This window comes from Marmota flaviventris, chromosome 17 (genome assembly GCF_047511675.1).
Source record: "Marmota flaviventris isolate mMarFla1 chromosome 17, mMarFla1.hap1, whole genome shotgun sequence".
In the NCBI taxonomy this organism is placed as follows: Eukaryota; Metazoa; Chordata; class Mammalia; order Rodentia; family Sciuridae; genus Marmota; species Marmota flaviventris.
Genome location: NC_092514.1, coordinates 38,570,450 through 38,585,053, shown reverse-complemented (window position 1 = coordinate 38,585,053; position 14,604 = coordinate 38,570,450).

Sequence of the window (14,604 nt, the reverse complement as noted above, 5' to 3'; positions counted from 1 at the left end):
CTCAGGGGTTTGATTGGTGGTTGGAACATAAAGGGGGTGGAGAATAAAGGGCACAGGGTTTGGTGAGCAGTTGGGAATAGCAAGCACTGCAGGAGAGTTTTTATCCATCCTGGTTTCGGTTTGAGGCATGGGCAGAGGTGTAAAATTGGAAGAGACAAAGAAGAGGAAAGTGGAGGTGGGGCAAGCAATGAGGGGTAGGAAAGTGAGCCTCGCAGGCAGGTTTGTACCTAGGGGTGGAAGCAGAGTTGTGGTGTTGGGCATAGTCACAGAACGTGCAAGGAGGTTGGGGAGACAATAGCTGTCTCGTTTATGTGGTCACATGACTGACAACCCACAAAAGTCATTGCCATTCTTCATGTAGACTCAGACTGACCATGAAGAGCCTTTTCGAAGATGGGATTTGGGAATGATTCTGGGGTGAGTATGTTCCAGGCATAGGAATGATATCTAAAGAGGAAAAGTCCCAGAGGTTTGGTTTCTGAAATTACGGAACTAAGATAAAAGATGCTTGTGAATGCCATGTGGCTTCAGTATGGATAGTGTCCCCCCATGGGGCATATGTTGAAGGTTTTTCTCTCCAGGGTGGTTTAAGAGGTAGGGAATATTGAGGACCTTAAGTCATTGGGGACAATGCCCTTGAAGTGGACTGTGGGATTCTGGCCCTGTCACCTCTCACTCTGCTTCCTAATGCAAGCGATTTTCTCTACCACATGATCTGGGATATGATGTGGCACCTGTGCCAGAGGCCTACAGCAATGGGGCCTCCTGACCTTAGACTGGATTCTCCAGAATGAGAAGCTGAAATAAATCTTTTCTGTTTACAAGTTAATGGTGTCAGGTGTTTCGTTATAGTAATGACAAGCTGACTGACACAGAGAGGTAGTAGTAGCAGCGTTTCAAATGTTTTGTAACCTACAGGCAAGGAGATCTGAAAGAATCAGTGGTGGTTTTTCAGCCAAAAGGCTCCTTTGAACATTTTTCAGCTTGTAATAAAGCTGAGCTTCTCCATAATCATTGGCTACCAGTGAATGGATAAGTAAGTGGATGGATAGATGGATCAATCCATCAATCAAAAGTGAGAACCAGGGCATCTGACCTCTTAGCCCTTTCTATGCTCTTAGGACAAGTAAAATGTGTTCACATGATGAGGAGCCACCAAGGTTGTTTTTAGGGCATAATATCTTTCCAGTTTAATGTAGACTTTCTGCTACCAGAAGAAAAAAAAATCAACCCATCAATACACACACACAGGCACACACACATATTTTAGAAAATATTAATTATTTTAATATTCATCCTGTGGGTTCCAAACTTTCTATAGATTACATTTACTCTCCTTGGCTTTTAGCTTGGAGGGAGGAAAGATGCCCCAACCTCCAGGGAAACATCTTGCAGTTAACTCATTTATTAAGTTAACAAGTATGCGTCAGGGTGCTCATTCAGTGCCAGACATTGTGTTAAATCACAGAAAATCCACAGATGGAAGAGGAATGAACCTTCTCATCCAAAGTCCACTGGATTTTTAAAGATCTTCATAATCCAAAAGCAACTGAGGGTCAATTCTGACATATGGAACTTTAGAGTTAATGAGCAAATTTCATATGCATTTTCATTTACTCTGATCCTAAGAGCATTTATCCCCTTTGACAGGTGAGGACTTTGAGGTAGCCAGAGAGAGGTTGTGATGAGCCCAAAGATAACGCAGCTAAAAGCAGCAGCTGAGCTGAGGAGCTGCCCCAGTGTTCTAGTGACAAATCTTGTGCATATTCTACTGCACCAGGCTGCCAAGCCCTGGCACCGGTCATGTTTGGATTCACTAGAGGGAGGCGAGCTAAGGGGATTAGAGAGAAGTCTCATGTTGCCAGTTTGCTGGATGCCATGAGCTCGTTTGAGAAAGGGATTAGCGGTGGTGTTGCTAGTATAAAGCAAAACACCTCTCTCTTCTCTGCTGTTGTTGGGGATTTGACTTTTCCTGGACAAACCAATCTATACCCATGAGTGTCAGGAAAGCGATCACGAAATAAAGAGTCGCACATTGAGGAAGGTGTCTGACCCCACAACAGAGAAGGCATGTTTGATTCATGGAAATTAATACCCATCTGCAAACCCCAGTCACAACTCATTTCATCTCATCTGGGCATCCAGGCATCTGCAGGCTGCCCTTTTCTGGAAATAGTGAGGGAAAGTTGATCCCTGAACCGAAAATCCTGGCCTTCCAAAGCTTGGCCTCATCCTTCCAAAGTACTCTCTTCATCTTTCACCGAGTGCCCACAACATTCTGAACTTCTCATTTATTATCTTTTGCTCTGTATTAAAATGATGGAGTGCCACATTTTGGTCTCGTGTGTGACTGTGAACAGGACTCCTTTGATGTATGTATTCGCAGCCGCATCTCTTCTCGACCCAGCACATCGTAGGTGCTCCATAAAGGTCTTCTGTGTTTCATGAAGTAGAAACTAAAAATAGAGATCAGTTTTTCAAAAGATTAAAATCCATAAATGAACATAAATGTCCCAACACAGAACAATGTCTTAGGACCCTGGCCTCTGAGAGCTACGGTGCTGATGCTCAGGTTGAGCAAACAAAGGTTATGCCAGGACGCAGCCCGGCATGCCATCGTGGGAGGGTCCACATAGGTCCTCCTGCCCAGATGCGGGCCTTTTGGCCACCTCACTGCACCTGTGTGGAGCAGCTCTGGCAATTCCACTGCAGCAGCCCAACCTGCGCATCCTTTGAAGTTGTGAAACGTAGCTCTGTTTTCTGTCCTTTCACAACTAGGTAACAAATAACCTGAACAGCAATTTACACATTTTCTGGCAATCATAAACTCTTGCCTCATGAGAGAAGATGAGATGTGTTGTATTTTCTTCTTCTTTTTTTTCCCCCTGGGTTCATTCTTTGGCTCAGAAAAAAAAAAAAAAAAAAAAAAAAAAAATATATATATATATATATATATTGTAGATAGTTTTGGGATAGGGATGCAGAGCATAGTCGTTCTGATGCATAATAAGTTCAATATCATGGCTTATTTGACTTACATAGACCTTATTCTGGTGCCAAGCTGTGTTAGATGCTGGAGACTCAGAGCTCATTGGAGGCTCATCTCTGCTTTTATAGTCCTTCCAGAAAGAGACAAGAAGATTGTTATGGTTTGGATATGAAGTGTCTCCCTAAAACTCACGTGTAAGACAATGCAAGATTGTTCAGAGGTGAAATGATTAGATTATAAGAATTGTAACCTAGCTGGGCACAGTGGTGCCCACCTGTAATCCCAGTGGTTTGGGAAACTGAGGCAGGAGGATCTTGAGTTCAAAGCCAGCCTCAGCAATGGCGAGGCTCTAAGCAACTCAGTGAGACCCTGTCTCTAAATAAAATACAATATAGGGCTGGGGATGTGGCTCAGTTTAATCCCTGAGCCCATCCCCCCCTAAAAAAAAACAAAAAAAAAATTGTAACCTAATTGGTGGATTAATCCACTGAGAGATTAACTGGGCGGTAACTGTAGGCAGGTAGGGTGAAGCTGGAGGAAGTAGGTCACCAGGGGTATACACTTGGGGTTTATATTTTGTCCCTAATTTGCAGATCTCTCTCTCTGCTTCCTGGCTGTCGGGTCCTGAGCTGCTTCCCTCTGCCACACCCTCCTGCCACGATGCTTTCCCTCCCCTCAGGCCCTGAGCTGTGGAGTCAGCTGACCACGAACTGAATCTCTGAAACTCTGAGCCCAAATAAACTTTTCCTTCTCTAAGTTGTTCTTGCACAGGCAAATAGAGAATCTCATTTTGTGAGAACCAGAGTGCTATATAAGTCCAAAATGAATACAGAGGAGGAGTAATTATCTCCACGGAGCTGGTTTGCTGCAGGTTATCAGCAAGGCATTCCTGGAGGAGACAGACTCTCTGCTGAGTTTTGAAGAATGAGTAGAATTGATCAGATGATTAAAGGCAGCAAAAGGGACTTTTCAGTTGGAAGGAATTGCATCTTTTATGGCATGCGGATGTGAAATGTTATAGTGGGGCGGATGAAGGGCAGATTGGAATTCCAGGAGGATCAGGTCTGACTGGGGGGTACAGGGAGTTGCCAAGGTGCATGCTCATCCTGCCCAGGATGATGGGTTTGGTCATCAAGCCCATCCTTCTACTTGGGGCCAAGGGAAGGGGCAGAGCAGAGAAGGCCAATGTGAGAGCAGGGTGGAGGGTGGGCAGGAGAAGAGTCAGACACCCAGCAGGGGGAGTCTTCTGCTAGTGCAGCCTGCCCCTGGAGAGGAAGGACCCAAAAATTTGAGGATAATTATATCTTGTTCCAGCATAGGAGGGTTCTGCGGCCATCTTGAAGATTCCCCTTCCCAAATTAGTACCTGCAAACATACTTTTTCCTGAATATCTTTCTTCTCTCCAAACATCACAGTGTGATCCATCCATTTGGAGGGACAATTATGTCCACATATTCTCTTCTATAGGATTATTAAAATTATATTCAGTATTCACATAGAAGCATAACCCCCCAAATGCATTGGAAGTGGGAACAATAAACATACCTCATAAACAGAGTGTTTTCCACTGGGCTGCTGGTCTGGAACCCCTACTTCTCCAACTGCCATTGTTTGGAGAAGCATTCAGATGGAGTAATATAACACATACAGGATTCCCCCTTGCCTATAGCCTTCTTAATTCAAATGAGATTGGAGGAAAGGAGTGATGTTCTGGATTTAAGGTTGAAGAAAGCAAGAGAAAATGGTCATTTATATGCCTGTGGTCATTTAGGTGTTAAATGCCAAAGCTGGTTTCTGATTGCAGATTCCTTTCCTGATGAGAGAACTTTATAGCTAGAAGAGGGGTATGAGAAGATAGGGGATGGGCATGCTCAGTTGCTGTGCTAGAAATAAATCAAAGGAGGGAGAGACTATTTGTTGAGTGTCTAGGATTCATTCCATTGCACAACTATTTGGGTCTCTTCTTGGAAACCACTGTGTCCAATTTCCTCATTTTAAAACTGAGAAATCTCAAGCCCCAAGAAAAGATATTATATGCCTAAGTCATGCAAGAAGTTCATAAGTTTTGCTTTCATTTCTGTGAATCAAACTTTAGAAGACTGTGGAAAATAATGTCACGAGTTCAAGAGAGAGGATGTTGGGGAACCCTTAAATTATGGTCTGAGAGAACCTCTAAAGGAATGAAGGGAGAACTCAGGAGGCATATGGAGTTAGATGTGCTATATGTAACCCTCAGAAGGATCTATAGATCTAAGTGTGGACAGCCCCAATGCATGGACTTCAGTTCATTACGAGAAAGAACTTTCTCGAAAGGAGACTCATCTAAAACCGAAACTGTTGCATTCATCCATAATGAGCTCCCTGTGTTTGGAAGGATTCAAAGCCTTAATGGGGAGACAGGGTGAGATCTAAGCATTATTTGAGACTGAAAACTATTTCCTTTCAGAACTGGAAAATCAAAGATTCGTATTAACAGTTCATTGATTGGCAGGAATACAAACTTCCTCTGAGCGGGGACCTTGTTTGTTTTGTTCTGCACTTTACAGATTTGAGAGCACTGACTGACTCGTAAGAGCTACCCTGTCATAGGTGAGTTGAGGCCGAGGCATAAGAGATTGCACTGAGGTATAGGCACAGACCTGCACATCATCCCTCTTGCTGTTTTCAATTGGCCAAAACCAGTCAGCAAGGCAGTCCAGACTGAGGAGACTGGAAGATTGCAACTCTTGGTAGAAAGACTTACAAAGTCACATTGTAATGGACATAGGCAGGGGTGGGAAATCTGGGACATGTTTACCATTGTTATGTATCAATTTTCCTAGTGGAAAAGTGTAGACTGTGTTAAGAATACAGCAAAGATCAAAGGCAGGGTCGGGCCCTGGAGACCTATAGTCATGGCTGAGGATGGAGCTGAGGAGCTGTTAGGCTAAGGAGTAGACAGGGTTTCATTATGTGGTGAACGAGGGGTTTAGAGGGAGGTTATGGTAGGAATCTATGGTTTGGAGACTGTGAAGTCCATTAAGGTGAAGGCTGTGTTTTATTAATGCATCCTCTGTTCCTAGGCAGAGTAGATGCTTGCTAAATGTACTGAATTAATGAGTGCATGTGTTGAATTCATGGGTGTACAGAGGCATGAAGGAACACTCTTGGTAACAGCCCTGGGAGCTGTCGTCAGTTTAAAGGAAAGATCCAGAAGTGTGAGCTTGGGATCCTTACAGACTTTCAATTTAAATACGAGCTCTACCACTTATTAGGTATCAGACATGAATTAATATCTCTTTCCTCCATTTTCTAACTTGTACAAATGGAGATGATAAGTAAGTCCTTAAAGTTTCATTATAAGAACGAGATGAGATTGCTTAAATCAATCCTGCAGCCTGATGGCTGGCATCAAAAGTTCCCCCATCCTGGTAGCTATTGTGGTTTTAGTATAGGGAGGCGGGAAGGGTGAAGTGTGTTCTGGGAGTAACTCTAATAGATTTATAACTCTCCAAAGAAGCTGACCCCTCAGGCGTAGAAGCAACAGACTTGAGTCTGTTACTCTTCTTCAACAATCAAAGACAACAAAATCACTCATAAAAAGTTATTAACAATACATCAGCTTTTGCTTTTCCTAAGCCTCGGCTACTATGTTTCCCATTCAGAACTACACAAAGCCGTTTGCTTCCATGGTTTTCCATCCCTCGCTCTTTGAGGAGGAGTAAAGGTGGAGGCCAGTGGGGGAGGGGAGAAAGGCTTGGAAATGAGTTGGACATTTCCAAATGAAATTTTAGCTCTTCCCTGTTTGGAGCTAGGCTGGCTTTGAGCCCATATGGGAGAGACATCTGCATGGACTTGGGCAATCTGCATTAGCTAATTTCGGGTGATAACACACCCTGTGATAATGAAATGAAATCTTTGTGACAAATAGATTTCCCACCATCTGTTTTTCTCAGGTGCTACTCAAGATACAACCCAATGTTTCTATGCCCCATCCAAGTCTCAACTATAGTCCCCAAGCTTTGTGAGCTGTGACATTAACCTCTTGCACCTGTTGCAGTTATTCCCGGCTTTATAACAAACCACTCTACACTTAGGAGTTTAAAAGCACCATTCATTCACTCCTGAGCTGCTAAACTGGGTGGGGCTCAGCTGGGCAGTTCTTCTGTTCCTCTGCCCTGCTCATGTGGCTGCAGACATCTGGAGGCTTCATTGGGGCTGGAAATCTCACATGTTCATTGCCTCAGGTGAGATGGCTGAAACAGCTGGGGACTCCCAAGAATCTTAGTGCCCCATTCAGTCTTACTAGCAGGTCTCATGACCTGGTGGTACCTGGGATAGGCCTGGTGGTGCAAGATTCAAGTGAGAGCTTTCTGGTTATTAGACCTCAGACTGACACCGTGACACTTCCTCTGCAGTCCATTGACCAGAGTGATTCACACGGCAGCCTGGATCCAAGGGAAAGAGACACAGATCCCAGCTCTTGATGGAAGGAGAAGTACATACGCTGGGATATGAGAAATGGTCAGTGACCTTGTTTGCATTGGATCTACCTCAATCCTCCTCTTCCTGCCCTTCTCCCCTCCACGGCCATCACTTTCAGCCAGATGTAAACTCACCTTTGCTGGTGTGTCATTTTATGACCCTTGAGACCTCACGTCTTCTGAACATTATGCAATCTCTATTTTCTTCGTTTTGTAGAAAATGAAGCAGACATCTGTATGGGGGACTCAGGTTCCCAAAGTCACACTGACACACAGCAGCAATGGGGCTGACTCCTCATTTGGTGGTCTTGATGTTTTCCCAGTCATCATCTTAGAAAAGATGGAAAGTCATTGAACCCAAAGACTGAGGTCCAGGAACAGTCTTAGCAGGTAGAAGGGAGATTTGGTGGTTCAGGTGTCCAATACGATTACACTTTTAGTTGTCTTCTGTTAAGAGTATCATTTCAGCTGGGTGCCGTATGCATATCTGTAATCCCAGGGCCTGGGGAGGGCTGAGGCAGGAGGATTGCAAGTTCAAAGCCAGCCTCAGCAAAAGCAAGGTGCTAAGCAACTCAGTGAGACCCTGTCTCTAAATAAAATACAAAATAGGGCTGGGGATGTGGTTCAGTGATCAAGTGCCCCAGAGTTCAATCCCCAGTACTACCCAGTCCCCCCCCCCCCAAAAAAGAGTGTCAGTTCATGTAGAAGTCACAGCATCTTGCCAAATGAGACTCCTGCTTGCTGTTTGGGCTTCCCGTGGCCCCAAGGGAACTGAACTTCTCTGGTCCCCTGGTCTAGCTGGGAGTGGCTCATGTTGGCCCTGGATGGTATTTCCTTAGCCTTATTCCTGGAGGGGTGGGCGGACTCACATTTTTCCATGAGTCAGTTGTAAGGTGGGGGAGGGATGGGAGTGGGAGCTTCCCCAGATGCTGGGCAGGATGGTGCTGAGATGGAGTCTGGAACAGCCCTGCTCAGCTTCTCAGGCTCTCAAAGAGAAGTGTAACCAGAGTCACACCCACACTCACCACCACCCCCTACCTGGGTGACAGCTTCCCTCTATGAAGGCACTGGATATACCTTCAGCACCTTTTCCCTTGTCCCCTGCTTGTGTGACTCTGATGGCAGAGGCAGCACTACTCTTCATCTTTTGACCCTGGGTGTGCCCCTCCAAGCGGCTGAGTAAAGGGATGGGAACGGTTCCAAGTATCAGCCTGGAGGCCTTGGGGCCACAGGAAGCCCAAACAGCAAGCAGGAGTCTCATTTGGCAAGATGCTGTGACTGAGCGGGATGTGTCTGCTTGAACGTCTCTAATCAGGGCTCCTGGACACATCCCCAGAGGCCACTGCTTCCGCCTGAGACAAATGGATCTACTGAAGGCTCGTCCCCCTGGAGACCCCCTAAGTGGAGAAGGATGGAAAAACAGACAGATAGACGCAGGATTTCCTTTTCGATTCTCCCCGTCAGCCAAAATTCCTTCCTTCTACTCTGAGGAGAGGCAGGCCCAGCTGCAGAAACTGGGAATATGGCGCACCCTTCTCATTCGACCCTTGAAGGGACACTTGGCTGCTTTCAAAATGGGCTGCTTCTCCTCCCTGTGGCTCTGAACCCCAGTCACATCCTATTTGCAGCCCTGGAGATTAAGGAGGGGAATTTGACTTTTTAATTTTATTATTCTTGTTCTTCCTTCCTGCTTCATTAGAGTCATGTTATTGGCCTAAAATACTGTATGTAAACGATGCTCTGCGGCCCATCTGGAAACCTGGATTCTCCGGGGATATAATTATGCTAAGTGATTCTCACCAGGGACAGCGCCAAAGACTTGGCTTCTACCTGGGCATTCTCTGGCAATGCATCTCCTAATTCTTCTGAGGGGACTTGTTGGTGTCCCTTGAGGCCTAATCTGGGTGTGTGTGTATATGTGTGTGTGTCTGTGTGTGTGAGTGTGAGTGTGTGTGATTCAAAGGTATGGCCCACTTTTGTTTTGTAAGAGCTTTTTGAATCTGTAAAAAAAATATATAGATAATTTATTGCTTCTTTGTGTGTCCTCCGCAGGGAAGGGTGTTGTATGCCTTTGTCATAAGAAAAGGTCACCAAAGAGAAAATGCAACTGCGGGTGACAGTGAGACCTTGCACTGTGAGCCTCTCCATCTGGGAGTCAGAGCCTGACCCACTTTTGCTGTCACGACTGGCTGGGAAGGGAGCCTTCCCTGCTGGAGGTAGAGGCTGGGCTCTGGTTTCCAGCCCTGTCTAAGGTCATAGGGCTCAAGGGCATCAATCCAGGATTCCAAATGCATCGAAGCCTTTGCCCCCATTTGCAAGAGCCCTCTTAACTCCTGCGAGCCTTAGCTTTCTCCTCTACGAAAGGAAACTAATAACCCTCACCCTGCTTATCTGCAGAATGCTGTGAGAAATCCTTGAACTAGGGAAGTGAAGGTGTTCCGACCTCACTCACATGAACATTTGTCAAATGCCTGCATTTTGCATGGATTAAAAGTGTTCTTATTTGGGGGAGGCAGGGCATCACAGCCTTGCAAACTGTAAATTGTAAGCATTAAACAAATGCAAAGTTGTAAGATTCAGATATTTGAAATGGTTGTGCATGGTAGAAATGGGAACAGCCCTGTGCCGCCCAAAGTGCCTGGTAGCTACTCCTGCTACACAGCCTCAGATGGACTTTTACTTCCTCCTCCTCATATGAGCGTGCCCCTCTCGCCACCCCCCATCCCCAACTCCTTTCATCTTGGGCACCCTTGTCAGAGGCATTAGTTTAGTCCCAATCAACTTTGCTCTTTACCACTTGCCCTTATGATAACCTTTAAAAAAAATTGGCTGGATAATACTGTGATGTATATATTTATATGCATGTATGGAGAAATCATAAGTCTGCAGATTAATGTATTACCGTTAGAGGATACAGCGTCCCCAGCATCCCTGGGGCTCCCATCCCACCACCTCCTCCCCTTTCCCCTGAAAGTCTCTGCTCTCCTAACTTCTAAGACCACTAGTTTATTTCACATCAATTTTAAAACTTTCTCCATGTGGAATCACGCTCTCTCTCTCTTCTGTGTCTATCACGTTTTGTTCAGTTTCGTGATTGTGAGCATCATGCATGTCGTTATGTGTGACTGTGTTTTTTTCACTTTCCCAGCCATGAGATGCCTTTCTTTGTGCTCTGTTCTGTGACGGTATGGACATTTATTTACCCTATCTCTGATACGCATTAATTACTGTTTCCAATTTGAGGCTACTGTAATAAAACTGCTGAAAACACTCTTTCATATCTTTAAAAATGCCATGATTGTGTTATAATTGACATAAATGAACCACAAGCTACACGCACTGGAAGTATATAATGTGATCAATTTTGACACATATTGATGAAGCCATCACAACAATCAACATAGTGGGCAAATTCATAGGCCCTGAAAGTTTCTGTATCTCTTCTGTGTTTCCTCCCTCCTGCCCACATCACAGTCTACCTCTGTCTCCAGGCAACCAGTGATCTGCTTTCGGTTACTATATACAAATTTGAATTTCCTAGAATGTTACATGGATGAGATCATACAACGTGTACTGTTTTTAGTCTGGGCTTTCTTTTTTACTCAGCATAATTACGTGGAGATTTATTCCTCATGATGTGTGTTCTGATTTGTTTTGATTGCTCAGTGGTATCCCACGGCCTGGCTGTACCACAGTCTTCTTATCATCCCACGTTGATGGCTGTTGGGTTGTGTCCAGTTTGTGGCTTTTACAAATACAGCTACTATAAACATTCACTTACAGGTCTTTTGAGAGAGACGCATGCTTTCATTTTTATTAGGTAAATACGTAGAAGTGAAATGACTGAGTCATATAGTAGGTGTATATTTAAATCTTTAAGAAACTGCTCCATCGGTTTCCAAAGTGGTTGCACCATTTGACATTTCCACCAGCAATATTGGGAGAGTTCTAGTTGTCCTACATACTTACAAAACTGGAACCATTAGTCTTCTTGATTTATCACGTTCTTATAAGAGTACAGTGGAATCTCTGATACTCCTGCACAGTTCTCTAATGACTAACGGTGTTGAACACATTTTCACGTCCTCTGGTGAACATATGGGCCTATTTCCACTGGGGATATTCTTTCTCGGAGAATAATTTCTTCGTCATAAGAGACTTGATCAAATTTGTGCTGCAAAAGGGTTACTGCAGAAGACAGAGCAGAGGGAGGGTATGGAAGGCAGGGGATCACTTAGGAGATTGCAGTATTTAATATTAGTCTTTTGCTAGTTCCTTTTTTCATCACTATATATGATTTACTTCTCTGGTGCCTTAGGAGGAAGGTTGTTATCCTCACCTTGCATTTGAGCAACTGGAACTCAGGGAGACATGCAGTTTCCCAATGTCTTATAGTGGCTTGTCAGGGGAGGCGGAGCTTATAACAAGTTCAATGCCCAAGTCCTCTTTCTTTCTATTTCATGACCTGACTCCCTTTGATTGTGCTGCCTCGTAGGGGCTCAAAGAGGACACATCTGAGTGATTGAATAGAAGTGCATTTGAGGACTCTGTTGAGAGGCTCTTGTCGTGATTCAGGACTATTGGTGTCTTGCTCAGAGGCTCTTCTGGGCTCTCCAACCAGTCTCTTCTTCTGCCCCTGACTCACAATGGTTAGGACACAATGCTCAGTAGTTCCCTTGATGTTTTGCTTGGACCCCTAAGGGGTGCCTTGCAGACTCCACTCCCCTTGGCCCAAGTTCAGCTTTTATGTTATAAAAGCCCTTCTTTTTCTCCCCAGAGCAACATATGCATTGTTCACTCATGTTTCCCTCCCCCACAGAGCCTAGCATTGAGCTTCCCAAATGGCGGACACTGGTATAGTTTAGATATGAGATTCCCCAAAAGCTCACATGTGAGACAATGCAAGAATTTTCAGAGGCAAAATGATTAGATCATGAGAGCTGTGACTTAATCGCTGGGTTAATCCATGACAGTGACAATCCATGCCAGTTAACTGGGTGGTTAACTGGAGATGTGTCTTTGGGGTTTATGTTTTGTCTTTGGTGAGTGGAGCTCTCTCTGCTTCCTGACTGCTATGCCCAGAGCTGCTTTCTTCATCCATGCCCTTCCACCATGATGTTCTGCCTCACCTGGGGCCCAGAGCGATGGAGTCAGCCAACCATGGACTGAAGCTCTGAAACCATGATCCAAAGTGACCCTTTTCTCTTCTAAGTCGTTATTTTCAGGTATGTTCATCACAGCAATGAAAAAAAGCTGACTAAAACACAGATTCATTTGGCATTTGTTCTTTTTTAAATTAATTAATTTGTTCTAATTAGTTATATGTGACAGCAGACATTTCAGTTCATAGTACTCAAATGGAGCACAGTTTTTCATGTCTCGGGTTGTACACAAAGTGGAGTCCCACCATTCGTGTCTCCATACGTGTACCTAGGGTAATAATGTCCATCTCATTCCACCATCTTTCCTACCCCCTTCCCACTTCCCTTCCCCTCCTTTCCCTTTGCCCTATGTAAAATTTCCCCATTCCTCCCATGCTCCTCCTCCCCCACATCCACTGTGCATCAGCATCCACTTATCGGAGAAAACATTCAGCCTTTGGTTTTTTGGGATTGGCTTACTTCACTTAGCATGATATTCTCCAACTCTATCTATTTACCTACAAATGCTATGATTTCAATCTCTTTTAATGCTGAGTGATATTCCATTATGTATATATACCACAGTTTCTTTATCCATTTATCTACTGAAGGGCATCTAGGTTGGTCCCACAATTTAACTAATGTGAATTGTGCTTCTATAAATATGGATGTGGCTGTGTCACTATAGTATGCTGTTTTTAAGTCCTTTAGGTATAAACTGAGGAGTGGGATGGCTGGGTAAAATGGTGATTCCATTCCAGGTTTTCTAAGGAATCTCCATATTGCTTTCCAGATTGGTTGCACCAATTTGCAGTCCCACCAGCAATGTATGAGTGTGCCTTTTTTTCCGACATACTTGCAAATACTTATTGTTGATTGTGTTCTTAATAGCTGCCATTCTGACTGGAGTGAAATGAAATCTTTAGAGTTGTTTTGATTTGCATTTCTCTAATTGCTAGAGATGTTGAACATTTTTTTCATATATTTGTTGATCAATTATGTCTTCTGAGGAGTGTCTCTTCAGTTCCTTAGCCCATTTATTGATGGTTATTTGTATTTTTACTGTTAAGTTTTTTGAGTTCTTTTTATATATCTTGGAGATTAGTCCTCTATCTGATGTATATATGGTAAAAATTTGCTCCCAAGCTGTAGGCTCTCTATTCACCTCACTGATTATTTCTTTTGCTGAGAAGAAGCTTTTCAGTTTGAATCCATCCCGTTTATTGATTCTTAATTTTATTCTTGCACTTTAAGGAAGTCGGAGCCTAATCCGACATGATGAAGATTTGGGCCTAGTCTTTCTTCTATTAAATGCAGGGTCACTGGACTAATTCCTAGGTCCTTGATCCACTTTGAATTGAGTTTTGTTGCTGGTGAGAGATGGGGCTTCATTTCATTTTGCTGCATATGAATTTCCAGTTTTCTTAGCACCATTTGTTGAAGAGGCTGTCTTTTCTCCAATATATGTTTTTATCGCCTTTGTCTAGTATGAGATAACTCTATTTATGTGGGTTTGTCTCTGTGTCCTCTATTCTGTACCATTGGTCTACAAGTTCTTATTGAGGTATCTGATTTTCCACTTCTGCATTAGCCTAAGCTGCATCCTAAAGGATCAGCATTGGAATCTCAGCTCTGTCACACAATGATTGTGTGACCCTATGCAAACTTAATCTCTCTGATACTCTATTCCTCCGTGTGTGAAATGATGAAGATCATGGCAGCTTCCCACTAGAGTAGTGTGGTGTTTGCATGATGAGGGGTTAATGGCAGCAACTCTCCTCACGTCATGTTGATATTGTTGCATTAGGTAGTTCTCTCTCAAATCTGCATGCCTGACAGCAATCAGCTCATTCTGAAAGAATGAGAGGTTGTGCTGGAAGAGGAAGGGAAGGAGGGAACTGAGAGTTACTCCCAAAGCCATTCCAGGTTCATGGCTGTTCTCTGCAGCACCGTGCAGCAGGGAGAACTTGGTCTATGAAACCCAGCAATTGCTCTGACGCTTGGTAGCATT